Genomic DNA, 26,533 nt, shown 5'->3' on the forward strand with positions numbered 1-26,533 from the left:
TACAGCTCATTGAGAGCCACCATCCAGCTGGACCCCCGCTAAGGGGCTGCGCGGGGGTGTGGGGGGGGGTAGCCTAGCGGGGACCTCCACAGACCCCCCACATGCCTTCCACAGGAAGGAAGCGGCAGGGTGCTGAGGACCTGGTTAGCTGCTTGGATGCCTTCCTCTCAGGGTAAAGAGGCCCAGCACAGAGCCTAAGCTGAGAGGACAGTAGGAGCTTAAGTCCTGATGCTGGACGGAGCATTCAACCGGTAGGACTGCCTGGCCTGCTGTGTGGCCCAGGAGACTGGCTGCCCAGCCAGCTCCAGGCCCTCAGAGGGAACTGTTGGAGCAGGGCTGCTTTGACAAGTGGTAGGGGCCTCACGGGGCAGCGCAGCTTGGGCTCCGGTGACTTGAGGTTTGGTTGACAAGAACGGTCAGTCCTCATATCTGTAAGGAGACAGGCCCACTTGGGAGTGGCTGCTGGGCCTATGCAGTCTGGCAAGCAGATTCCCCTAGATGAGTTGGGGGTCATTATCTGTGTGGACCACTTCCTGTGGTGCTGAATTCAGGCTCCCCAGGCACTAGGTCATCTTGGTGTTTCATGTCGTTGGGGTTTTGTGGGTGGATGCTCTTTGGCCTTGTAACCAGTTAACCGTGAATTAGGCAGCCTCACTGACATCTGGGAAAGCAGCGGTCTTTCAAGATAAGTTAGGCCAGGAACTAGGAGCAAGGCTCTATCCTCTGACCTTCTTGTCCCATTCTGACGTAGTTCTGATGTGTCACGCCTGTGAACCGTACTCCTATGCCCAAAGGCAGAGTCTCCAGTGGGCCTAAGATCACCTGTGGAAAGAAAGGCCACACTGCTTGCAGAATGCTACCCCCCTCCCTTCTTCCTGTTGCTCCTGTGGATTTCTCTTCAGTAGCTGGACATAGGGCGTTGGTGGCCTATGTTGGTCCCTGACCAAACCCAGAGGGGGACCTTTCAGTGCCAACCAGTGTCTGGGCAGGCAGATGGGTAAGTTGTTAGTCTCTAGTGGCCCTGCCCTCAAAAGGCCACCGGATGCTAGGACAACAGGGTGTCTTGTCCATGCTACTGAGAACTCAGACTGCAGAGTCTCACTCCCCATCACGGATACTGCGGGCTGAACGTCCGATGCAGTATCACCCACGCCTGTGTCCCCCTCCCAGCCTTGGCTCTAGGACTTTTCCTCTCCCGGTGGGCAACTATCATCTGCTCTGGAAATGGGTCAAGCTGTGGCTACAGTCAGCCTGGTTAGTCTGCCGGTCAGGGAAGTGGCCTGGGGCCCTTGGGGCTTTAGGCTCTGTCTCTTTGGCCTTTTGAACACAGTGACCTAGACTGCTGTGCTGAGAAGAGAACAGGCTGGGGCTGGGGAGCTAACCCAGGCGGTAACACGCTCGAGCCTGGTGGCCTGAGTTTAATCCCCAGAACTCACAGAAAGAAAAAAGCTGGGTGGACCAGGTGTGGTGACACACTTGGGTGGCAGAGGCGGTGGATTTCTGTGTGTTCTGAGCTAGCTAGGTCTACCTAGGAGTTCCAGGACAGCCAGGGCTAAGCAGAGAGACCCTCCACCCCCACCCTGCTCAGTTTTTCACGACAGGGTTTCTCTCCTGGGGCGCACTCTGTAGACCAGACTGGCCTTGAACTCAGAGTTCACGTGCTAGGATTAAAGGCAGCTTCACCACCACCCAGCTGGCCCCATCCCTCCCCAGTCCCCTTTGTCCCCAGTTTGCATACAGGTGGGGAGTATTCTCTGCCCCAGAACACTGTTTATCTTCCAGTGGCTAACTGGGGTCACAGAATGAGGGGGTGGCACTCCGCCAGGGCCATAGCCACCTGTGGGGGCTGAGCAGGACCCCAGGTGGTATGCCCAGATAGGTGCTTGGTAATCACCAGCTGAACGAGGTGTCTACACTCAGCCTCCGCTTGCTCCAGAGGGAGCCCTGCCCTCACCTGCTGATGGTGAGGCTGCTGCTGGCATTCTGAGGTCTGGAGACAGTGCACAGCCTGGAGGGGACCCCTCTTGAGCTTAAACCCCTCTCCCCCCACTCACCTTTCCCTGTAGGGTGACCCTGGGCAGGCGCTTCAGCCTCTCTGGGCCTCAGTTTCTCATCTCTAAAGTGAAGACAATAAGGATTAAAGGCCAAGGACCAGCTCCAGGCTGAAAGATCCACAGGAGACCCGGGAGTGAGCTGCGGCATGGGAGAGGTTACGGGAGCAGTGTTGCTGCAAGTGGAGTGTGGGTGTTTTATCTTTATTTATTTACTTATTTATTTCTTCATTTGTTTGTTTGTTTCTCTAGACAGGGTTTCTATGTGTAGCTTTGGAGCCTGTCCGGGGATTTACTCTGTAGCTCTGTAGACCAGACTGTTCTTGAACTCACAGAGATGCACCTGCCTCTGCCTCCTGAGTGCTGGGATTAAAAGAGTGTGCCACCATCGCTTGGCATGATATGGGTGTTTTATGATAAAAGCAGGGTAATGGGGCTCTTGTCTAGCCTGCGCCAGGCCCTGGGTTCCATACCAGTACTGCAAACACACACACACACACACACACACACACACACACAACTATTAAAGAGATCTATGCAGATAGACAATAAAGAAAACCGAGCAAAACAGGGTAACTACACAAATCCGGAGAAAGAAAATAGGATTCCCTGTTTTAAGACTTTTCTGAAGATTTTTTTCCCTTAATTTTAAAACCCCAAGGGTGGTTGTTGAACTCATGATCTTCTGCTTCACCTGCTGAGTGCTGGGGTTACAGATGTGCCTCAGCATTGCAGCAAAAGCTTTGCAGTAAGGATTGCAGCATTGCAGTAAGGCCTGTCCTACGCGCCTGTGGTCCGAGTGAAATAACCTCCACTTGAACTCAGGAAACACTAGCTATTAGTGTTGTTTTGTTATCACTAGTCCCGGCTAAGTGTGTCTTGTCTCATTGCCAAAATAACCGAGGGACAGGTCTTAACTCTCCATGATGCAGATCACAGCTATTCAAGAGAGGTCACATGGTGAGCTCAAGTCCACACAGCAGACTCCAGGACATCCACAGGAGGAGTTTAGAGTTTTCTTTGTACGATTGCTATCCAGCTTTACACAAAACCGCCAATCTCTAGTTTCTTTTGCCAGCTCAGAAGGTCGGTGTCACTGGCCGTGTTGGGGCATGGAGCTGAGTGGCTTTCTTCACAACCAGGCTTTTGCTTGCCAGCATCCCCTCCTGGCTGGCCTGTTTCACTGGCCAGTGTCTGATGGCCCCTCTGGACTCTGGGCTCGCTGTCCTGGGGGTACGTCGGGAGCTGTCTTCCTTCATCTGCTGGGAGTGGGAGTGGGATGGGTGCTGGGGATGCAGGGCAGGGGGAGGCTGTTGCCTTTATGTCACATTGTATTCCCAGTTCTTCTGCCCTGGCCCCAGCCCTGAACTGTTGCTGGACCCTGGTCCCTCACCGGGGTGAGTGTGGGGCTCGCAGAGGGTCCAGGTTGTGATTTTCTCCCTACCTTTGCTATACAAAGGAAGTGGCCATCTCTTGTATGAACTTCTGTAAAAGTCTCTGTAAAATGGGGACACACATCTGGTGCCTCCATCAAGGACAACTCTGCAAACGGGGACAGAATGGTTCTGGATACAGCCGGTCCTAACAGCCTAGAAACAGGGTCGTTAGGCAGGAAAGGGGCTTATGGGAGGGGCAGTGGCCGTGAGCGTAGTGTATGTGACTCAATGGGTGTGTGGTACAGTTTCTACCTCCTAGAGGAGGGTCCAGGCTCTGTGAAGATGGCAGGAGGGGGGAGTAATTTGGTGGGTGTGGGGTGTGACAGATAGAACTGAGGTTTCATGGGTGATATGACCTCGGGGGTCTTCAACCAGGCCACAGTGTGGTGAGTGGGCGGCCGAGCATCTGCTGCCTGGAGGGCTTGTATCATGGTCCTTATCTTAGGCCGGCTTTCATTACTAAATTCTAGAAACATCCCAATTTGGTATTGAAATGAAAATCAGACACTACAGTGATAATATGGGAAGTAAACCCAACAGCCACCTTTCACTCTCCTCCCTTTGGGGATGGGATTTTTTTTTGAGACAGGATCTTGATACGTATCTCAGGTTAGCCTTGAACTTTTGATCCTCCTGCCTCAGTCTCCCCAAGTACTGGGATTACAGGTGTGCACCACCACACCCTGATTGAGTCTTTAGTCTTTCAAATATAATGTTGGATACAGGGGTATGTCCTTTCAGGCCATTTCTTATTAGCTGTGGCATTTGTACATGTGTGCGTGTATGCACGCATGTGTGTGCACACGCACTCACGTGCGGACACACACACACCTGTCCTGGCTGCTCAAAAAATTGAGGCAGGAGGACCACAAGTTCAAGGGCAGCCTGAACTACAGAGTGGGTTCCAGGACAATCTGAATAACTTGGTGAGACCCTGTCTTGAGTTAAAATCAGAAGCTAGCCTAGAGCTAAAAGGTTGTCACACGTCAGGCGCTTGCTGTGAAACCATGAGGCTGTGACTTGATCTCCCGACCCACATACAAAGCCGGGTCAGTGACACACACTTGCAGTGCCAGCGCTCGGGAGATGGTGGAAACAAAAGGATCTCGGGGTATTCTGGCCATTCAGTCCAGCCAAATTGGTGGGCTCCGTGTTCAGCGAGAGACCCTGTCTCCAAAAAAACTAAAGTGGTAAAGGTGATTGTGGAAGACATCTCAATGCCAACCTTCAGCCCCACATAGGTGGACATATGTGTGTGCATGAAATAACATTAATTAAAACTCAGCTGGCACACGTGCATCCCCGCCCCGCGTGAACTAGTATACTCATATACACAAATCAAACAAAACAATCAAAAACAGGGCTGGGAACGTCATTTAGTGACAGAGTGCTTGCCTCGTGACAAGGCCTGGGCTCAGTGTCCAGTACAGAAGAGGAAGAGAGTAACAGCTTTCTTGACGATCTCGAAGAAGACTGTCATGTGACCCTGCTCTTTGTGGAGTTGGGGGCTGGAGACGAAGGGTTTTCAGACAGAGCAACATTTAACCAGGGGTGTTGACTGGTTTTCCCTGACCTCCGTGGCTGGACATTAAGAGTGTTCTCAGTATTTTTCAATATTTAATTTTTAAAAAATTAGTTTTAATTATGTTTATGTATATGTGGTGGGCGGGGAAGGGGAACCATTGTGCGCGAGAGTGCAGGTGTCTGTGGAGGCATGAGGCAGCTGACCCGTGGAGCTGGAGTTGCAGGGCTTGTGAGCTGTTGACATGTATGCTGAGACCCAAACAGGTCCTCTTCAAGAGCAGCGTGCACCCTTAAACGCTGAACCATCTCTCTGGCCCCCCTTTACAGTAGTTTTGTAGTTACGTCTCTGCACAAACAACCAGCAGCCAAATCCTTGCATGCAGTGGGAAAACCTTTTTAAGCTAAGCTAACACGAGTCCATTTCCTGACATAGTGGTGGCCACAGACAAACATGGATTTGTGTTAAGCTGTGTCTGGGGTGTGGACATGGCAGGCTCTGAGGGCTTTCTGCTACCGGGTAAGCTCCCTTGTGGTCGGGGATGAGACAGGGAGGAGCTCTTTAGAGAGGGCTCTGCCTGGACAGGCATGAGATGCTGTGCGCTCTGGAACCTGGAGTCTGAGTCCCACGGGTGAGGTGCAGGTACACGGGGAAGGTGGCTAGTGTGCTCTGGCTGACAAGTGGCGGGAAGGCAGAGGCCTTGCAGCCTGCTGGACTTCCAGCAAGAGGCTGGGGGAGGCTATATTGCTCTGCCTTCCCTCCTGCTGGGAATGAGGCCCACTGGCTGAGGCCCTAGTGAGCCGTCACACATTCCTCACCTGTAGAAGGTGATGTGACAACAGGTGTCAGGGCTCTGATGGGGACACACTTTGGCTTTTCATTGTGGAAAAACGACCGTGTGCAGAAAGATGTGGTTACACCATAGACTCATCCCCAGCCTACACATCCTGCCTAGCCGCGGGTCATCTCTGCCCAAACACTTCCCCCTCCAGACAACACATCACTTCATCCGTACAAGTTTCAGAAACAGATAATGAGTCTGGAACACACACGTGGCCCTAAAATCTGTTAGAACTGATAAAGGAATGCAATAAACTCCACGGGCAGGATCCGTGTACTGGGCAGCTAGCCGTGTTTCCACACACTCGCAAGGAACTAGCCAGAGAAGAAATAATTCCCATCTCTTCTGGGCATTAGAGCCCAGAAGAGGCTTTAGCAATGCATTTAACCAAAGGAGATGAAAGATTGCAGACTTTCTCTGCAGACTGGTATTTATCAAGTACTGGTGAAAGAAACGGAACAAAAATAAACGGCAATGTAGCCCATATTCATGGCTTGCAAGGATTAATATTGTTGAAATATTCAAATTCCCCGGGTGATCTACAGATTTGAGTGTAATCTCTATAAAAATTCCAATGACAATTTTCACAGAAATAGAAGAAAAACCTGTAAAATTCATGTAAAACCACAAGTGACCCCAAATAGTCAAAGCCATCTCAAGCAAAAAGACTCAGACTGAAGATTCTACACATCTTGGTTTCAAACTATGCTACAAAGCTTATGAAATTAAAATAGTATGGCATTGGCATAAAAATGGAACAGGATAGGGAGAGCCCTGTCTTGTGCATTTATGACTGATTTCCAACCAGATGCCAAAAATACACAAAGGGAAAAGGATAGTAAAAGTAGGTATCCACTTACAAGAGATTAGGCTCCTGTCTCACACATTTTACACACACACCAGTCCAAGAGGACCAAAGGCATACAATCTGAGACTATAAAACTCCTGAGAGAGAAAAAGAGAGAGAGAGATCCCTGTGATACTTTTGTTCTAAAATCTCAGGTTATGGGATTACATCAGACTGAAGTTTCTTCACGGGGAAGGAGGCATCCCAGGAAAGAGAGGGTGTGTGAAGTAGGGGACATATTTGCAAGGTGAGCATCTGATAAGGGGTTAATATCCCAAACATGTGAGCTAGGAAAGTCACAGCAGGGATCTAAAGAGCCCTTATTCAAAATGGGCAAACGGCGTGCGTGGACACGAGGCCTACAAGTGAGCAGCGGACATACAATAACATGCTGTGAGTCATCAGGGAAACACATGCAAAACCACAAGGAGAGGCTACGTAACACCTGTCAGAACGGCTATTAGGAAGTCGATGAGAGATGACTGTTGGCGGCGTGTGGAGATGAGGAGCCCTGGCACAGCGCTGGTGGGAATGGAGTCACCGCAGCCGTTCCCGAAACCGGGAAGAGAGGAGGCTTCTCAAGTAACTAGGAACAGGGCTAACATAGGACCCAGCGCTAGGTTTATAGTTCAAACTCAGAGATGGATTTGCTAGAGAGACCTTGTCAGCACTCCCCTGGCGGTAGCAACTCCTCCTCCACAGCAAAGCAGACAGGCGTCCTCGGGTCCCAACAGCAGAGGCATGGTAGAGAAACTGTGGCGAGTTGCACAGTGAAGTATGATGGAGCCTCTGAAAGGAGGCCATTCTGTTACGACAATACCGATGAGAGGCAGAAATAAAAAAGAGCACAAATCCTGCTTGCTTGCATTCCCGTGTGAGATAGTGAGATATAAGGTCATCAGACTCAGAAGCAGGGGCAGGGGCAAGAGGCAGGCCGAAAGGGGCGAGCTAGTGATTAGATGGAGCACTTTATTCAAGAGCGCAGTGGCCCAGCATGGTGACTATTGTTCGTGACGCCTATGTCCAACTTGTGGGGATTTTCAAATGCTCTGCCAGGAGAGAGGACAAATATGGAGCTGATCGTGGTGTGCGTGCCCAGCACTCAGGAGGCCAAGGCAGGGTTCGGAGGACCAGCTTGTCTCGAATAACAAAATAGCTATTTTTCAGTATTTAAAAAAGACAGATCCATGCCGGGTAGTGGTGGTGCAGACCTTTAATCCCTGCCCTTGGGAGGCAGAGGCAGGTGGATCTCTGTGAATTTGAGGCCAGCCTGCCAGCCTGGTCTACAGAGCTAGTTCCAGGACAGGCTCCAAAGCTACAGAGAAACCCTGTCTCGAAAAACTTTATATATATATATGCACATACATACACATACACACAGAGATCCAGCTAGTGGTGGTGGCGCACACCTTTAATCCCAGCATTCATGATGCAGAGGCAGGTGGATCTCTATGAGTTTGAGGCCAGCCTGATCTACATAGCGAATTTCAGTACTGCCAAGCTACATAATGAGACCTCGTCCAAAAAACAAAAGCAAAACTCCTGATCCAAACGAGTCTCGTGAGGGTCCTGCTGTAGCTCACATTTGTTGCCTATGTGTGGGTGGAACCCATCTCTTGCCCATCTCTCACTTGCAGCTCTTTACATGCTACTGGTCCCCCACTGTGCTTCTGGCCCCCTGAATCTCATCGGTTGGTTGTACCCACAGGCTTATCTAATTCAGCTGGACTGCTCCATACAGTGTGGAGAAGTCAGCAGCACCCGCCTCTGGAAGATATCTGCTGGGCTCTCCTAGTGGAGCGCTGGCAGGCACTTTTCCAGGCTTCCGGTGAGGACAAACCTTCACTTTTAACCAGGTTCCAGCTGCCGAGTGTGGCAGGGTCTGGGGAACCATCCCCCCACCCCCTGTTCAGAGCATCTCTTTATTTTTCCTCTTTTCTTCATAGTTTACCCATGGCGGCTTTTCCTCCTGCTATTTCCTCTCTCTCCTCTTCCCCGTCTCCTTATTTCCGTTCTTCCTCTCCAACACGGAGGCAGGTGCTCTGCTACCAAGCCCCAGCCTTCTCTCATCAGCTGAAACTGGACAAGTAAATCAGAAGTCCTCAGAATGTGCTAGGGGCCGGCCTGCAGCTCAGCTGGTAGAATGCTTGCCTGGTATCCGGGAGGCCCTGGGTTCTATCTACAGCCCAGCATAAATGGTGTGGCGGGGAGGCCCGCAGGTCATACTGGCATGGTAGAGTGTTCAGCCTGGGCTAGAGACCCTTTCTTAAAAAACAGACAGACCCAAAAGGCTACATGCTGTCATGCGATGGTAACTTTTAAAGCCTGCAGTATCTTCTTCCTGATTTTTGTTTTCCTCTGTGATGCTGGGTGTGAAGCCAGGGCCTGGTGCACACAACACTATGCTCCTTGCTTGAGCTGTTTCCCAGGCTCTGCTGGAAGGGATGTGGTCTTCCTCCCTGCCCTCCCAAGGTCATTCCAGGCTGGATACAGGAAAGGACAGGCACTTGGTGCAGCCCCTGCTGCCAAGTCTTTCAAAGGAAATCAGGCATTTGGCTGGCAGGGCCATCGCTTTCACATCTGTTCTTTTAGGATTCTCTGCTGTTACTCAACATACTGTGACCTGGGCTGCCCTCTCTCCTGCAAAAACCCGGCTCGTAGGCCTGGCTAACATCTGGTGACCACAGAACCTGCTCCTGCCTCTGGGCTGGCTGTAGCACTCACAGGTGCAGGTCTCCGTTCTTACCTGAGACTAGGCTAAGCAGGAGGTTGGCATTTCTGCACTGGCAGGGCTGGTGGGGGCTGGATTTGGGGAGGTATGTTGCTTGGTGAGATGGGCATTCAGAATAGCTTTGATACCGGCCAGCAGTTCACCCTCAGGACCGCCAGTGACGCCACGAGACCCTAGCTCTTCCTTAGTTTGTTGTGGCTTGTATGACCCTAGGAGGTCCCTTTCTTCTGGAAATCCTGCTATCCTATGAAATGAAGGTGTGACCAGGACATTGTCTATGTGCCCAGCCAGGACAGGAAGAGATCCCTGTGTGTCCCTGAGCCCAGGCTGGGAAGAGTGGAATCTAAGCATTAGAATGCTCCCCAGATGGCAGGCCATCTGCAGAGAGGCTAAGTGACAGGACCAAAGGGCTGGCAAGGCACCTCTGACTGGCCAGAGTGTGGAAGGGCTGGCGGGTGCCTGGGGGAGTACTGAGGGCAGCCTGCTCTGCCTCTCGAGGAGGCGAACCCCCACAGTGCTTTGCTGCTGGTGGCAGAGTGGGTTCCATGCGTCTGTGCTGCATTGCCTAGGGTGGAACGTGCTATAAATCAATCTGGCAGGAACACCAAGAGGTCCCGAAATCCCTGTTGCTGCAGGAAAACCTTCTCACGGGCTCTGAGGCAAGAGTCGAGAGATGCTTTGGACCCTCCTAAATAGACAGGGCTGCCACATGACAGGGTAGCGAAGACAGGATTGGGGAGGTGTGTTGGACACTCTGCTCCAGCCCAAGGGAAAGGAAGGAAAGAAGGCTTGGAATCAAAGCCGGGGAAGCTATGGTACAAGCCATGCACGGCTGGACCCAGGGGCTCCGGCGGCCAGAAGACTGTCCTAACTCTCCAATTCTTTCATTTTGAGAATCTTCTCAGGCACAGTGCTTGCTCCCTTGTCTGTTGCCATGAAATGATTGATCACTCCAGCTTTCCCTCGGTGTCTGTGGTCAGATCATGTCCTGGTGGCTCTGACTTGTGGTCAACTGAGGTTGTAGCTAGACTGCTTGTGGAGCTGCAAGCCTGAGAGAGGATTGGGGATCTGGCCCTAAAACGGCTTCTCCTAGAGGGGCTAATCCAGGAGAGAAGCCTTGGCGTCTTTCATGACTTCAGAGGTCGCATGATTTCATGAATTCTTTTTCTTTTTTTTTGTTATAATTTACTTATTTTTATTTTATGTGCATTGGTGTTTTGTCTGCATGTGTGTCTGTGTGAAGGTGTCAGATCTTGGAGTTACACTTGTGAACTGATGTGCGGGTGCTGGGAATTGAACCCCGTCCTCTGGAAGAGCAGTTGGTACTCTCTTAATGGCTGAGCCATCTCTCCAGTCCCATGGCTTTTGTTCGTTTGTTTGTTTTGGTTTGTTTCCCATTGGTCACACAAGGAGTTGGGGCTATGTCAATAATATGAATCCTAGGATGCAGGGTCCCTGGAGGCTCATGTGCCAACAGCCTTATGAAAATAGGGACCTGCTCCCGTACAGGTCACTATGATCCACCTAAAAGTCCAATGCTTGCCCCTTCCTTGGCTCTCGTTGGTCACAAGTACACCTGGGGCTGCTTACCCTCAGCACAGACCGGGGGGCTGCACAGGTTAGCACTGCCTCTTCTCTGTGGCGGAACACGTGTGCCATGGGTCTGGGGCCCAGAGGGAGGCTTGCTAGACCTGACTTGACTGGATTCACAGTATTTTGACATGACCAGGAAATGAAAAGGCCTGAGCAGGGGCTGGAAGAATGAGACAGTTGGGTGGTAACATGAGGAAGACAGGGTGGGAAAAGGAATTGAGCCGAGTGTTGGGGTCTGATGGGCCGAGAAAGGGGACTTGATCCTGAGGCACAGGTCAGCCATGTAAAGTCTGTGAGGAGAGTAGGCAGGAAGTAGAGCCAGGCTCTAGAGATTGGCACTGCCAGGATAACCCCAGCCAGCATCCCTGCCTGTCTCTTTAACTGACTGTGAACCTAAGCCCTCAGAGATGCTCAGCCAGTAATGCAGTATTGCCTTGACTTACAGCAGCTCGCTGGAATGCTGTGGCTTGGGTGAGGTCACACACGGAAGCTCCTCCATCTGTAGAGCTTCATCGCCCCAGGTCAGGGAACTGGACTGGTGAGAGTGTCCAGCCAATTGCTCAGACTGTGGTCAGCCCAGTGAGGGTCCTGAGTCCCCAAGGCAGGGGAGGAAGACCATGGTTGTGAGGCTCATGGACAGAGTGAGGGTGGTTTCTTTCCTCACGTCTTTCCTGCCCCTGCAGAAACTGCCCAGGGTTTGGAAGGCAGTGGGGTGCTGTGGGGTTTCTCCATGGGGGTGGGGCTCCACATCTGGCTTGTCAAACTGGGTCATGCTGTTTGCTTAGCATTCAGTCTTATTGGTTGGTTGGCTGACTGACAATTGTGCCTTGTTTGTCCCTGCCTACCCAGCATGTGGTTCCAGCTTCACCTTGGGACCCCTTTGTGTAGAGACCAAATACTTCCTGGCATGGGTGAGGTTATTTTCCTGAGTTTGGGACCCCAGGTCTCATAGTGGAACCTTTTGGGTCAGTGTGCCCGGCTTCTAGAGTGATGGCCTTCACCATGCCCTCTCCTCCTGGCTGAGCATCGAAATCAGTTTTGTGTCTCTGACTCTGGAGAGGAGGCTCGGTGGAGCCCCGAAAGAAAGGCCTGGTGGTGGAACCTGCAGGTACCGGTCTGCCTGTCTTCTGCTTTCAGGCTCGAGGATATCAGATTCTGGGGGAGCTGCAGGAAGAAAGGGAACTGGGGGAAGATGGAGCATCCTCGCAGAAGGCTAGGGAGCCCTGTGGGTCAGGGCTTAGAGGTCCTCAGGACCTATCTGTCCTAAGAAGTTCCTGCCTTACTCCCAAGAAGCAGTTGAGGTACAGCCGTGGAGTCAGGCCGAGGGAACCCTGATTTCCAGTCTTGCTTCTTGAAACTGTGTATACTGGCAAGTGCTGAACCCTCTAAACCGATATCCTCCTCTGAGGAGGGCAGTGGGGCTGGACGATGGGGGACTTAGTGAACTGTGCCTGTGAGGTCGTCATGTTGCCCAGAACTCAGCCAAGTGTCAGATGTGACCACAGGAGCCACCGCCTTCAGTGCTGAGAGGACCTCAGGGGAGGGTGAGGTGTGGGGTGAGGGAGTCAAGTGTGCTGGCATTGTCGTGCTCTCCAAGGAGAGATAGGCAGGAGGCCAGGGGAGAGCGTGAGGCATTTCTGGGTTTGTTATCACTCATCTCCTGCCATCTCTGGGTGCTCCAGCCCTGTGACTCTCCTCCCTCCCACAGCTAGGATCCTCTCCAAAGACCAGGTTTCTGTGTGCTTTCCCCAGTGCTTCTGGAGAAACCTTTCAGAGTTAGCATCGGGGCAGAGGGCTCCTCCTCCATTAGCCTGAGAACTCCCAGGTCCATGGGCCTTCCCTGCCGGATGGGTGGATCCAACCCCAACACACTCTCCCTGCCGCTCACAAGCACCAGTCTGGGCCACGTCTCATGCTGGCAGCATCCGCTTTTTGTTGGGCTTCACTTGAGTCTTGTCCTGTGTAAGCCAGGCCTGTGAGTCTTATAGTGCCCAGCACCAAGCCTCTTGAATAAATGGGCGCCCAGGGATTAATCAGTGACTACGGGAAAAAGATGTGCAATTCAGTCAAGGACTCTGGTTTGAAGGGGGCGGGGGGAAGAGTTACTTCTGCATGCCAGGGTAGCTAACAGCGGAGGGAGATGTAGCTCCCAAAAGGTCCCTTGGGTCCTCTAATCAACAGGCACCCTAGAGGCATTGCCCAGGGAGCCCTAAGGTTCTCACTAGGTCCGTCTGTGGTTACCTCTATCAGCGGCCCGCCTTCTTACTGTGGAGTAGCTTGTGTTGTACAGGTCCGCGAAGGCTTGCATCACTGCTGTGGCAGGCAGGCTGTTTCCAGTTTGCCAATCATGGTTAAAGCCGCACATTTCTTGTGCAAACACCTGAGTTTGGAGTCATGGGGGAAGAGTCTGTGCACACCCTGCAGCTCTCCAGTGTTTCCTGTCAGTAGGATCGAGAACTGGCCTGGCCCCACGTTCTTGTCAACACTTGATATTTTCCTTTAAGTTGAACTGACCTTGTGGTACTGCAGAATCTGTAACACTTTAATTTTCTCCTACTTCATGCTACTAAGTATTCTTTTAGGCACTTATTGGTTGTTTAAGTAGCATCTTTGTTGAAACATCTGCTTAATCTTTTGTCTATTTTATTTATTATTATTGTTTGCTTGTGACAGGGTCTTACGGGGTTGCTCAGGCTGACTTGAAACTCCTGAGCTGAAGCAATCCTCCTGCCTCAGTTCCCTGAGTAGCTAGGACTAAAAGTGTGTCCCATCATGCTTGGCTGGTGCCTGTCTTTTAATTGGACCAATGTCTTTATTATTATTATTATTATATTTTGTGACAGGGTATCACCCTGTAGTTCTGACTGGCCTAGAACTCACTCTGTGGACTAGGCTGGCTTTGAACTTATGAAGCTCAACCTGCCCCTGCCTCTCAAGTGCTGGGATTAAAAGCATGTGCCACTACTCCTGGCCATTTGTCTTTTTGTTACTGATTTGTGGGTAGCCTATTTTTTTTAATGTTTTATTGCATTTTTATTTAGTGTGTGTGTGTTCACATGCATATTCCACCGTACACGTGCGGAGGTCAGAAGACAACCTGTGGGCGTTGGTTCTCTCTTCCTACCACGTGCATCTCCATGGTTGAACTCAGGCTGCCAGGCTTGTCGGCAGGCTCCTTGTCCCGCTGAGCCATCTTGCTGGCTCTGTGGGTGATCCTTGTACAGTCTTCAGGACTCATTTCCAGTTGTGTGTGTTGCAGAGGTCTTTGCCTTTCCTCCTCCTTGGCGACACCGGCTTCTTCTTTGCTTTGGCACACCCATGCCTGGAAGACAGTTGTTCAGTGAAAGGTGTATCAATGTCTGGCTTCTCTGTGAGGTTCCCTCTGCCCTCCTGTAGCTTCTGTGACAATCCAGAATCCTGTGTGACTCAGAGAGCAGACCTGTAGGCCACCTTATACACCCCCCCCCCCCCGCCAGCACAGGGGATTCTGAAATCCTGTCCATGTCCTGGTACTTGGCTAGTGTATTCTGGATGCTGGGCACAAAAGGATGTAGCTCTCAGCAGGGACGTAACCTGTGGTAAGACAGCCTTCAGCGGGAAAGGATAGAGACTGGGGACTACACCAGGAATGTCCCACACTCTGGGAGGGGGAGACATGTCTTGCTCTTAGAAGCTCACATAGAGTTGGGAGGGGACGGCTAGAGAAAAAGATAGAAAGAACCCCAGTACTCTAGGTTCCATGCAGGCGCTGTCTGCAGACTAGGTGGGTGCTCTCTCTGTGTTAGGAGGCTCCTGCCCATTGCCTCCTGGCCCTTTGCAGTGTGCTGTGTTTCTACTGAGCTCTCTGTGACTGCAGGGGAACGTGAGGCCTGGCACGATGGAAGGGAAGCCAGAGTCCTGGGCTCATGATAATCATGGCCGTCGAGGGTCTTCAGGCAGGGTCTCTGCTGGTTTGGAACCAGAATTCTAAGGCTAAGCCTGAACCTTACTTCTGCCCTAGCCCCGACGGGGGACAGATATGGAGTGCAGAAAGATCTGTGACCACTCAAATGGGTACCCCAGGCCACCACATCACTGCCGTGGAACGAATCCAGGGAGGGAAGGGGCCTGTCTGGGAGTGGCTGAGCTGGAGGCTCGTGCCAGGCTGTCAGCTTTAATTGCTCAGTGAGGATGCGTCTGCTCTCTGTTTGGAGCCATCGTCTTGGGGCTTCTAATGGAGATTTTCACTTCTTGTTTCATAATTTTTTTTTTTTCAAAAAAAAAAATTTGTTCCAGCTTCAAGCTTCAAATTTCCATGAAGTCATTGGAGCTGAGAGCCTGGCCTGGCAGCTCCCCCACTCCTGTGGCAGGCTCACAGGCTGGGAGAGGGGGCCTTTCTCACACCCCCACCACAGCAGGAGCCGAGCGAGCGGAGCTGAGGGCCCAGCCTTAGCTAGCCCTCTGCCGTTACCACTGCCGAGCAGGAAGTGGTGGGCCCCAGATGTGACTCACTCTCATTAGGTAGCCGGTGGAGGGAGCCTTCCCATGTGTGAGACTGGACGCCTTCAGAGCAAGGGTACCGAGGGCCCAGCCACCTTCCTACAGGCACCGAGCTTGGCTGGGCGGCTTCAGGGCCCCAGGAGAGCCAGGTAAAGTGTGATTCGGGCATGGGACGGCATCTGTTTTTTTGCCCAGGCCTGAGGGGACAGCAGGACAGGCCTTGGGTCCCAGGCCTGTGGGAAGGAGGTGAGCCCAGGCCTGACTGCTGGTGGGCAGGGCTGACTGGTGGGGAGAAGGGGGCCCCTCCGTTTCCTAGGCAGGCAGTTGGGAGGGCGGCTCCTCACTGGGAAACCCAGACGGTTTGGCCCTGGCTTCTCCCGGTCTGGCGAAACGGTGCTGCCAGAATCTTGGGCAGTGATGCTACTCACTTGGCCCTCTTACCTGAAGTTTGGGGAACTGCATGCTCTTAAATGCCCGTGTTTCTTTCTAGATTGTGATTTTACATTTACACCTACATTTCATTTTTCTCACAGAAAATAAACATTATCAAGGAAACTTACTAAACAAAGCAACCAAAAGTCATTCTGAATGTGGGGCTTGGGGTGTCACTCAGGGGCAGAGTACGTGCTTAGCGTGCCCTAGGCACTGGGTTCCATCCACAGCACCAAAAATAAGAGGGAACAGTTTTAAACAAATACTCTAAAAGCAATACACACCAAAGAGACAGAAAGCCAAGATGCCTCGGGAAATGAGAACGACCCCTTCCCCTCCTTCCCTCTCTTTCAAGGCCCCAGGATCAAGATGGGGCGCTTGGAGGGGGTCCCCAAGCACCCGGCACAGGATGGAACAGGTGCCTCTTCCCCATTCAGGGGCAGACACAGGAGAGTCAATCTCCCTGTTCAGCCTTTGGGTGGCATGGTGTCTGGATGTGGAGCCAAGAAAGATTCAAAGGCTTGGACTGGAGGCCACAGTATGGGCTGGCCCTGCCTAGAAGGCTCTGTGTCACTATGTGTTGTCACCAGCTCTCAGCTCTAAATGTGAGGGTCGGTCTAGACGCAGGGGCCCCAGGGCATGGATCCTTCGTTTGTTGTAGCTCAGGAGGTCTCAGTCTGTGGGTGAATGGACACATTAAAATTTAAGTATTTAATGTTCGAGTGAATTTTGTTAAAAAACAAAACAAAACAGAAACAAGAAAAAACAAACCAAAAAAATGTAGAAAGATACTGAGTCTGGCATGGAATGTGTTATTGTCTTGGAGAGCCGAGAGACCGCAGCGACGAGGGTTGGGCTTCAGAGGAAGTCTGAAGCAAGGCGCACTGCAGGAAGTTCAGGCTTGAGGTCTCTTCGTTTCTCTAGAGTACCTTGCATTCTGGGGCTCCCTGTTCCAGGTGTCTGTGTGGGGAGGGGCTGCAGGAAAGTCCCCCACGGTGGGAGCTAGAAGAAACGCTTGTGTCCTAGTGACCGATTTCCAGGGTTGGAAGTGGCTCTGTAAAGGCCTCCTGCTAGGACTTGGTCCTGGAGCTCTAGGGAGTGGAGGTGGACACGGTAAGGGGGGACGCAGGCAAAGGTATCTCCTAGGAAGGAGGACAGAGGTCCAGCTTGACCCCGTCTGAAGGACTTGTGAGCATTCTTACAATTTGTTACTATCTCTCTCTCTCTTTTTTTTCTCTCAAGACAAGGTTTCTCTGTAGCTTTGGAGCCTGTCCTGGAACTAGCTCTTGTAGACCAGGCTGGCCTCGATTGATCGATCGATCGATCTCACAGGGATCCATCTGCCTCTGCCTCCTGAGTGCTGGGATTAAAGGCGTGCGCCACCACTACCCAGCTTGTTACTATTTCGTTGATGGGGTATGGTCAGAGGCTGGGGGCTGTGCTGTCCTGGGTCAAGTCCTCCCCCTCCAGTTCTCGCCTGTGCGCTGCAAGGGTAGTGGGCTACCGTGCTTGGGGGTGAGAATGGGTGTCAGGATGCCAACTCGGGTCCAAGCCGAGAGCAGGGGCTCTGCTGTGGACTAGTGGGGGGTGCTAATGGTGGTGGCCTCCCTGCCAGCTGGAGAGTCAGTTTCCTCAGAGGTCCTTGTGTGGTGTGACTGCTGTCTTTGGACCCACCGTGGGACGGCTGGGTGACATGGAACTTCCCCGTAAGCCTGACCACCTGAGTCCTTCGCTGACCTGATCCCTCTTGGCTGTGTAGAGAGAGAGCTGTACCAGGACGGCGGATCCTTGCCACCCCACCATTGCTTGGGTCCGCCTGAGTGGCAAGGTGTGGCCTCTGATTCCTTCTGCCCTGGAAGACAAACTGCGGGGTCCTTCCTACTAAGAGATAAGCCACCTGCCCCTGCTGGGTTATCTTAGTTGGTGCTTAGCCCAGCTGGGGAATGATCTTGGTTTTCCTGGAGCAGGCAGAGGAGTCACTGAGCAGGCCCCGGTCATGGCAACCCCTGCTCAAGCTTTTCAGGCCTCAAGGGGAAGCTCTCACTGAACTAGACAGGCCTGTGCAGAACCAGAGCGGGGACTGAGTTTGACTTGCAAGTCAGCCCCATCTGATCAGTGGCCAGAGGAAGGGGTCATCAGGCCACCCATTCCCCCTACTGTAGGGGACCCGCATGGAGTGGAGCCTGTTTCTGCCGTGAAATGGCTTGCTGTTGGTCCTCAGTGCTCCAGAAATGCTGGTCATTAGCATGTCACGACCGTCCTCCCACCTTGGGTGGTAGGCAGAGAGGATGGACAGGGTCAGCAGGCAACTCTAGGGTAGCCGGTGTCCTTTGTGTTAGTCACTTTTTCTCTCTGTCCCTCTGTTTCTCATTGGTGAGATGGGGTTGACGATGCCAGGCAGGTAAATATGAGAGTCAGATGCATGCTGTGATGGCGGCTGGCCGAGCATCCGCTTCCTCTGCCGCTTGGGGAAGGGACACTTCGTGGTCTCTTCTCTTATCCATTGGCCTCCTGTCCTCTGACGCAGGGTGGCACCGCACCTCCAGCTAGCCACAGGCATCCGGCCTGACCTGCTGCTGTGTGGTGTTTCAGCGTTGCGTCATGGCTGGCTTTTGCCAGTCTTGGTTCCGACCCACCCTGGCTGAAGGTCTGTTGTTCCTCGATTCCTTTGCTAGACGGATTAGGTGGTGGGTGGAATGGGAGGCAGCCTGACCCTGAGCTCTCTTTCCCTAGCTGGCCTTCTCTAGGGACACTTAGAACAGGGCCTTCCTGCTGCCACCTGTTGTCCTTGCAGGCTGTGAGTAGTGTGGTCTAGGTGCTGATTCGGTAGAACTGACTTAAACCTGTGTTCAGCACAGGGTCAGGGGTGGCTAGCCTGGATCCAGTAGGAAGTCCACGATGTTGAGATCTCTAGTAGTGTAAGGCCGGGGTCTCCTCTGCAGAGGCAGGTTGTGAGTTCTGTCGGCCTCCCAGGCTTCCCACAAAGCTCATTCTCTTGGGGCTGGAGCGATGGCTCAGCAGTTAAGAACCCTGACTGCTTTTCCAGAGGACCTGGATTCAATTCCCAGCACCCACAGGGCAACTCACAACTGTCTGTAACTCCAGGATCTAACACCCTCACATAGACATATATGCAGGGAAAACACCAATGCATATAAAATAAAGGTCAATTGCATATATATGCACATACATATATCAACACATACGCATATGTATATATGCATGCATGCATGCATGCATGTAGGCCTGTTCTCTCAGTTCAGCACCATCTCTGTCCCTTTGTCCGTCTTCACCAGCCCACTGACTTGCTCCCAGCACTGGCTTGACTCTCTCCTGCTGTTTGCTGTGCAGTCCCGCTACCCACCAGCACGGCCTCCGTACTGCATGCCTGTACTCACTTGGCTACTGTTCCTTTGCGAGGATCTCTTTAAGGAGAACTGGGGTCCACCAAGAAGGAATCCAGTGTGTTTGTCCATCCATGTGGCAACTGCCTCCAGCTTTTGACTCTGGTCAACGCTTTTCCGTTGCAGGCTCCTGTGGTCACTAAACATCTTCCTTATGCCTCTGTGTCTATCCCCTTCCCTCATCCCCACCCATGGCTGCCACTAGAAAGAATTCCCTTCAAAGAGGCAGTTGAGGCCTCTTAGAAGGCCATTGTACCCCATTTCTCAGCAGTGCCTTCAGGACCCCCAGGGCCACCTTCTTTGCTTCCTCCCTGGGCATCAGCACCCAGCTGTTGCTAACAGAGTGGCCATGGCCCTGGGACAGAGGCCTGACTCCTGGAAGGCGCTCATACCACTTTTGCATAATGGCAGGCTGGGATCTGGGGAACATGACATCCCCTGAAGGAGGGAATGGGTGCCAATGGTGCTTCTAGAGCCCTGAGCTTGGATTGTCACCCGGTCCACAAGGCCCTATTTGAAGCCCCTGTCTCCTAGGGTCCCGGCCCAGCTGCCCACGCCGGAAGTGGCTTAGTCTCATGTCTCAGGCTCAGATGACTTACATCAGTGCTTCTCACTGGCTGAGTATGGGGACGCACAGGGTTCTGGAGCACAGGTGGGACACAGGAGGGCCACCAGGCTCTGCAGCGGCTAGGCCAGCGTGCATTTCCCTGGCAAGTACTGCGGGAGAGCACAGCTCTCTCTGTGGGCCTTTCTCCTGGTCTCTTGCTCAGAAGAATAGGGACTTGGGACCCATCTGGTGGGTGTGTCTGTTCTTGTCTCCTGGGCCTCAGTCCACCCATTTCCCATTTCTGCAGCAGCCTGGCTGGCCCTGCTACCAATTACAAGGGGTTGGGGCAGGCAGCCTGGCCCTGCTTCCCACGCCTGTCTTCAGGACCCCATCTGGCTGGGAAGGAGGTGTCCTATGAGGTGGGCTGGAGGTATTGCTCTCATGGGGCCCTGATGAATGGCAGGTGGCCGCTTTTGAAACTCCCAGACTCCCTGGAGCCATCACTCAGCCCTTGGGGAGATGCATGCTGATGCCAAGGGGCTGGGGGAGGGGGCAGGACCAGTATGTCAGGGGAATAAGGGAGAAGAGCAGCTTGGGGGAGGGCTGTCGGGCAGTGAGACGGATACCTCTGGAAGATGTTCCTGGTCCTTCTACATCAAGGTTTCTTAGGCTTCCAACTTTATGTTTAGAGTAGGCTGGCATGATCCTGGGAGATCATGGTGCTAACTGAGTACTCTCTTTTATATGAAGCCACGATAGGTACCATTACCAGTTCATTCTTTGTATCAGGAGACTGAAGCCCAGAGGGGTTAGTAAACACGTCTGAGGCCACACAGCACCTTCCGGGCGGAGTGGGATCCACACCCTGACTTTGAACTCAGAACTTGCACTCTTGAGGCTCTGCTGTTTTTCCACTGTGGGCACAAGTGGCACCTTGTCCACCCTCCCATTTCCTCTCCTCGTTCAGAAAGTTCATCACATGGCTTCCCTCTCCCCAGTGTGTCTCACAGGAACCCTGTGCTATTTTGCGTCTTGTGGTTTCAGCACCTCGTCCTGGGCTGGGTGGAGGTCTCTGGGCAGGAGTCCAGAGAGTAGCTGTGCCGGGGCTGGAGTCCTGGACGGCAGGGTGGACCCCTTCTTTCTTTCAGCATTTGTAGACAGCATTTCTACCCTGGCCCCTGGGTGCCCACTCTAATGCAGTGTGCAGTAGGGTTTGCATGCCTGCTTTCGTAAGGTGCTGGGCAGCTTTGAGGAAATACTTATGGGCGGGGCAGCCCTGGGGAAGCCACCAATTGGTATTGAAGTCAGGTGGGAGGGACCGGGTGGTCTTCCTAAAGGAGCTGACTCAGCAGGGCAGGAGTTGGCCAGATGGCTGTGGTAGGAGGTGGGCAATGGGCAGTGTCTTTGGGTCGCCCAGACCCAGCGATGAAAGGGTGGGTGGGGCTTATTTGGGGAAGCAAAATCAGTCAAACCCTACAACCGTCAGGAAGGCCCAAGAAGTTGCTGAGTTTGGGGCTGGCGTAAGCAAGGGGAATGGGCTTGGTTTTCTTTGTGTTTTGGCCAGGGCTCTAGGAGGATTGTCCCTCAGGGGAGGCCAGGGTTTGGGGAGCAGGGCCTACTGAGAGAGAGCCTCCATGTGTGAGTCTTTAGTGTGCAGCCTACAGCCTAGCTCTGGAAGGTTGGAGTTTAGGGAAGGATCCAGGGACCGGAGGAGGGTGCCCAGGCTACAGGTAGCTACGGAGAGGGCTTCTGAGCCCGTGGGTAGGTGTGGCCCCGGAAGCCAGGCTGTGGTTTAGGGGATACCGAGCCTGCTTTCCCTGAAGGCTAGCACTTCCGGCTCTCAGGCCTGCCCCTCCCCCATTATAGACAGATTCTTTTGGCCTTGATAGGGTCTCAGGAAGCCTGGGAAGTGAGGCTTTCAGGATCTGGGCCTAGGGAGGTCTTTCCACAGCTGGTGTTTGCTGTGTGGGTTGTCAGCCTTCTGAGACAGGTTTCTGTTCGGACAGAGGTCTCACTGGGCTCCCTAGGTTACCTGCTGGGTCTTGGTGGGCCTGGCTGCTCACCCCTACCTATGAGCCCTCTGCTGGAAAAGCAGGACAGAGGCTCAGGAACCCTGTGGTGACCAGGACTGGAGAGGTTAAGAATTGCCTGGGTCCTGGAGCTGGGTAGAGTAAGGTGGAACTGAACTGATTTTTGAGTTTTGTTCCCTGCTCAGTCTGGCAACTGGTACACGTGGGCACTGGGAGCTGTCTTCTTTCTTCCTTTCCCCAGGGAAGAAGGTGTCCCTACCTGGAAACTTCCCGGGGGGACAACTGCTGAGCCCATGAGAGTCATAGAGCCCAGGCCATGGCCCTGACTTCTCTCCCTTTCCTTCACCCAGGAGGGCAAAGTCAGCTTGGTCCCTGGAAGGTCTCTTCACCCTGTCTGATCCAGGCTCAGGTAGAAGTGGGGCCCTAACCTTGAGGCTGCCAGAAACGGGGAGCTGCCAGGGTCTGGAAGATTCCTAATGGGAGTCTGTTAGATCAGTGAAGAGAGAGGCCCTTCAACTAGCTGCTTGCCTGTCGATCACTGACTTGCTCAAATATATAGGGGCTTTAAAGCGAAGAGGATGAGCTGAGCCCAGCAGTGCCTGTGACGGACCCCTGTGGATGTGTGCGTAGCTTTCTGTGTCCGTCTTGCTTGGCACAGTGTACATCAAGGAATGCAAGGGAAAACTTAAGAATGAGCCTGGGGGCTGGAAAGATGGCTCAGCAGTTAAGGGCACCCGTTGCTCTTCCAGAGGTCCTGCATTTGATTTCCAGCTCCCACCTTGTGGCTCACAGCCATCCATCCATAACTCCAGTTCTAGGAGATCTGACACCTGACCTGAAGGCACCGCGTGCGTGTGGTGCACATATATACACTCAGGCAAAACACACGTGCATAAACTAAAATTAATAAATTGAATTTAGGGCTGGTATGTTGCTCAGAAGTTAAGGGCACACACTGGCTGCTCTTCCAGAGGACCCAGATTCAATTCCCAGCACCCACGTCGTGGCTCACAACCATCTGTAACTCCAGCTCCAGGAGATCAGGTGACCTTTTTTGGTCTCCTCAGACCAGGTATACATATGGTGCACATACCACATAAAGGCAAAATACCTATATACATCAAAGTCAAAAACAAGTTATTTAAAAAAACAAACTGAATTTTAAAGAGAGAGAAAGAGAGAGAGAGAGAGAGCTGGGCGGTGGTGGCACATGCCTTTAATCCTAGCACTCGGGAGGCAGAGGCAGACGGATCTCTGTGAGTTCTAGACCAGCCTGGTCTATAAGAGTTAGTTTCAGGACAGGCTCCAAAGCTACAGAGAAACCCTGTCTTGAAAAAATAAAGAAAAAGAAAAAAAGGAAAAAAAAAGAAAGAGAGAGAAGAGAGAGAGAGAGAGAGAGAGAGAGAGAGAGAGAGAGAGAGAATGAATATGAGTGAGCTTGGAATGAGGCGGGCCTGAGTTTGAATTTCGGCCATCCCAGACACCGAGCTTTGGATTGTAGGCTGGGATCCCAGAGGTGTGTGCCAAAGCTAGCCGTGGCTCCTGGAGCGCTAGAGACTCTGAGGAAAGCAGACGGCTTCTTTCATGGCCATGTCCAGAGGCTGCAGAGCACTTTCAGCCCGGGGCAAGCCTGGGAGGCTTAGGGCAGGGTCCAGCACTTTCTGGGTGTCCCCTGCTGGCTCCCTCTGCTCAGATCAGCATCCCAGCCCCTTCCACAGTCACGGTATGGTTACTTCCTCAGGGTCCAGCTCTGCTGCTGTCTGGGACCCCCAAAGGCAGCTTGAGTCCTCCCCAGGGCCAGTACTGTGGGCTTCAGACAGGACTGGGGAGGGAGGAGTTCTTCCTAACTCCCTCCTTTACACGCTCCCGCTCCCGATGCTTTTTGCTGCTGTGGTAACAGCGGTGGATGTCCTCACTCCAGATGCTAACTCGGCACCGTGCCTGCTTGACCCTTCGGAGCCCTCTCTAAGCCTTGTGGTCAGATTGCTTTTCTCCATTTCCAAAAGAGGTAACTGAGGCATAGCACAGTTGTGCAGCTGTGTCTGATGAGCCAGACATTTTATAATGAACATTTTATAATGGCACAGAACTAGACGGTGAGAATGAGAACTGAGCCATTAGGACCAGAGTGGAGTTTTTGGGCAGGGGGAGCATGTTCCACTTTGGTGTGTATCTACCAGGTGTGACATTGGCTCTGTGGAGTTTTCACAGGGAGCTGTGTGTTTTCACGTGGGCGTGTTCTGCCACAAGGATGTGTTGTACCAGCCCAGGGTGAGACACACTTTCAGTCATTTGCTGTCACCACAGTGGGACATGGAATCTTCTGTGTGTCCCTGCACACATGCAGGAGTATGTACACAGTCCATTATTGCAGTAGGTGTCTGTGTGTGTTCGTAGCCGACACACGTGCCGGCCAGGAGCGGTCGTGAGTGCCCATTTCACAGGCTTTATGATGTGTCCTCATCTTTGCCAGTCAGACAGGTAAAATAGTTTTTCATGGTAGTTTTAATTTGCATTTTCTATACTCAGTATAGGTGATGTCATCTTTTTTTTTTTCAAACATTTAAAAGCTATTTGAGTTGACTTTCCTCTGGCCTTTCTATTTGTGATCGTCTCTCGTTCATAGTCTTTTTACTTTGCAAGTGTTCTTCACATGTGAGGGAGATCAGCTCTCAGTGATGCGAGTTGTAATGTATTTCCCTTGTGTATATAGTTCTTCTGTTGATTATTCTTTTGGTAGGTTTTCTTTTTAATCAAGTAGGTAAATTTTGTTTATTTAAATGCTTGAATTTTTCAGCTCTTTATGGCTCTTGAGTTTGAATTGTGTTAGGAAGGCCCTAGCTGGCCTGGCAGTGGTGGTGCACCCCTCCTTTAATCCCAGCACTTGGGAGGGAGCAGAAACAGGTGGATCTCTGAGTTCAAGGCCAGCCTGGTCTACAGAGCGAGTTCTAGGACAACCAGGGCTAAACAGAGAAACCCTGTCTTGAAAGCATTTTGATCCTACTGCACGTACTGGCTTTGTGGGAGCCTAGGCAGTTTGGATGCTCACCTTACTAGACCTGGATGGAGGTGGGTGGTCCTTGGACTTCCCACAGGGCAGGGAACCCTGATTGCTCTTTGGGCTGACGAGGGAGGGGGACTTGATTGGGGGAGGGGGAGGGAAATGGGAGGCGGTGGCGGGGAAGAGACAGAAATCTTTAATAAATAAATAAATTTAAAAAAAGAAAAATATAAATACTAAAAAAAACCCGAAAAACAAAAAAACAAAACAGAAAAGCTTTAGCTCCGCCAGTGTTGACATGGGAGTGCTTGTACAGTTTCCTGCCCTTGTTAAACCCCGTCCTTTGTTGGTTGAGGCTCTGGCCAGGCCTCATTAAAGACTCAGATGCTCAGTTTTGCTCTCCTCTAGATTAGTAGGGAAACAGTTTGCCCCTAGCTTCCATCCATCACAGCGACGGTCTGGGTGAGGCCCTGTGCGGTGAAGCCAGCAGGCAGCTCCTGAACTGCTGTGTGGGCTGGGCCTGGCATCACTGAGGTCCTGAGGCTGGTTAGACTTCCTCTTTCTGTTCTTCCTTATCAAGGGAAAGGGGATCAGAACTCTGCTTCGCGTGGGCGTGAAAGTGTTTCCATTCGAAAGGGTGGAAGGAGCTAGAGGGCAGCTTTTCAAAGAATGAATCATAGTTAGTGAAATTCGGAGGACAAGGTGGGGACGGGGCCAGTGAGATGGCTCAGCTGGTAAAGGCACTTGTCACCAAGACTGGTTTAAAGGCACTAGTCACCAAGCCTGATGATGTAGGTTTAATCCCAGGACCCACGCAGTGAAAGGAAAGAAATGCTCCTGCAAACTGTCCTCTGACCTACAAACATGTGTGACCACCCTCAGAGTGTGAGAAAAAGTGCAGTAAGTGTTAAATAAAAGGAGGTGGGCTCTAGAATGACTTGGTGGTTAAGAGCACTGGCTGCTCTTCCAGAGGACCTGAGTTCAATTCCCAGCACCCACATGGTGGCTCACAGCCATCTGTCATGGGATCCGATGCCCTCTTCTGTCATGCAGGCATGCATGCAATTAGAGCACTCACAGGCATAAATAAATAATTTTTTTTTTTAAAAAAAGGAAGGAAGAGGTGGGGGCAAAGCCAGTGTGCCTTGCGTGTGTGGCCACATGTTAGTTAGCACATGCTTGTCTCCCACGGTAGGCAGAGCTCCCAGACACGATATGGAAGCCCTGAGTCCTCTGCCTTTTGGAGCTCGTCCTGGCAGCTTCTGCGGGCCATGGCCAGATGCCTGCGTACAGGTATTATTATTGTATTTGCTGAGGGATGAGTGAAGGAATGAGGGCCCACCAGCCCTCACCAGATTGCTGGACACGTCTGTTGTTTTGCGTTTAAACAGAGAAGCGGTTCAGGTCCACTCCTGTGATCTCAGCCCTGAGTACTTCGGAGCCTGAGGCAGGAGGATCTGGAGTCTGAATCGGTTTGAGCAACATAGTAAGGCTTTGTCACAAACAGGAGCTGGAGAGATGGCTCAGTGGATAAGGGCCCCTTGCTGTACTGAGGTTCAGTTCCCAGCCCCTGAAACTGGTCGTTTGCAACCACCTTAACTCCAGCTGCAGACAGATCT

The 26,533-nt window shown here is 52.3% G+C and overlaps 1 protein-coding gene across 1 annotated transcript in view; it reads left to right on the forward strand.

Moving 5' to 3' along the window:
• Positions 1-26,533, forward strand: part of Adcy7 (adenylate cyclase 7) — a 55,222-nt gene that overhangs the window by 405 nt on the left and 28,284 nt on the right. The gene's annotated exons all lie outside the window — the stretch shown is intronic.

Source organism: Microtus pennsylvanicus, chromosome 6 (assembly GCF_037038515.1).
Source record: "Microtus pennsylvanicus isolate mMicPen1 chromosome 6, mMicPen1.hap1, whole genome shotgun sequence".
In the NCBI taxonomy this organism is placed as follows: Eukaryota; Metazoa; Chordata; class Mammalia; order Rodentia; family Cricetidae; genus Microtus; species Microtus pennsylvanicus.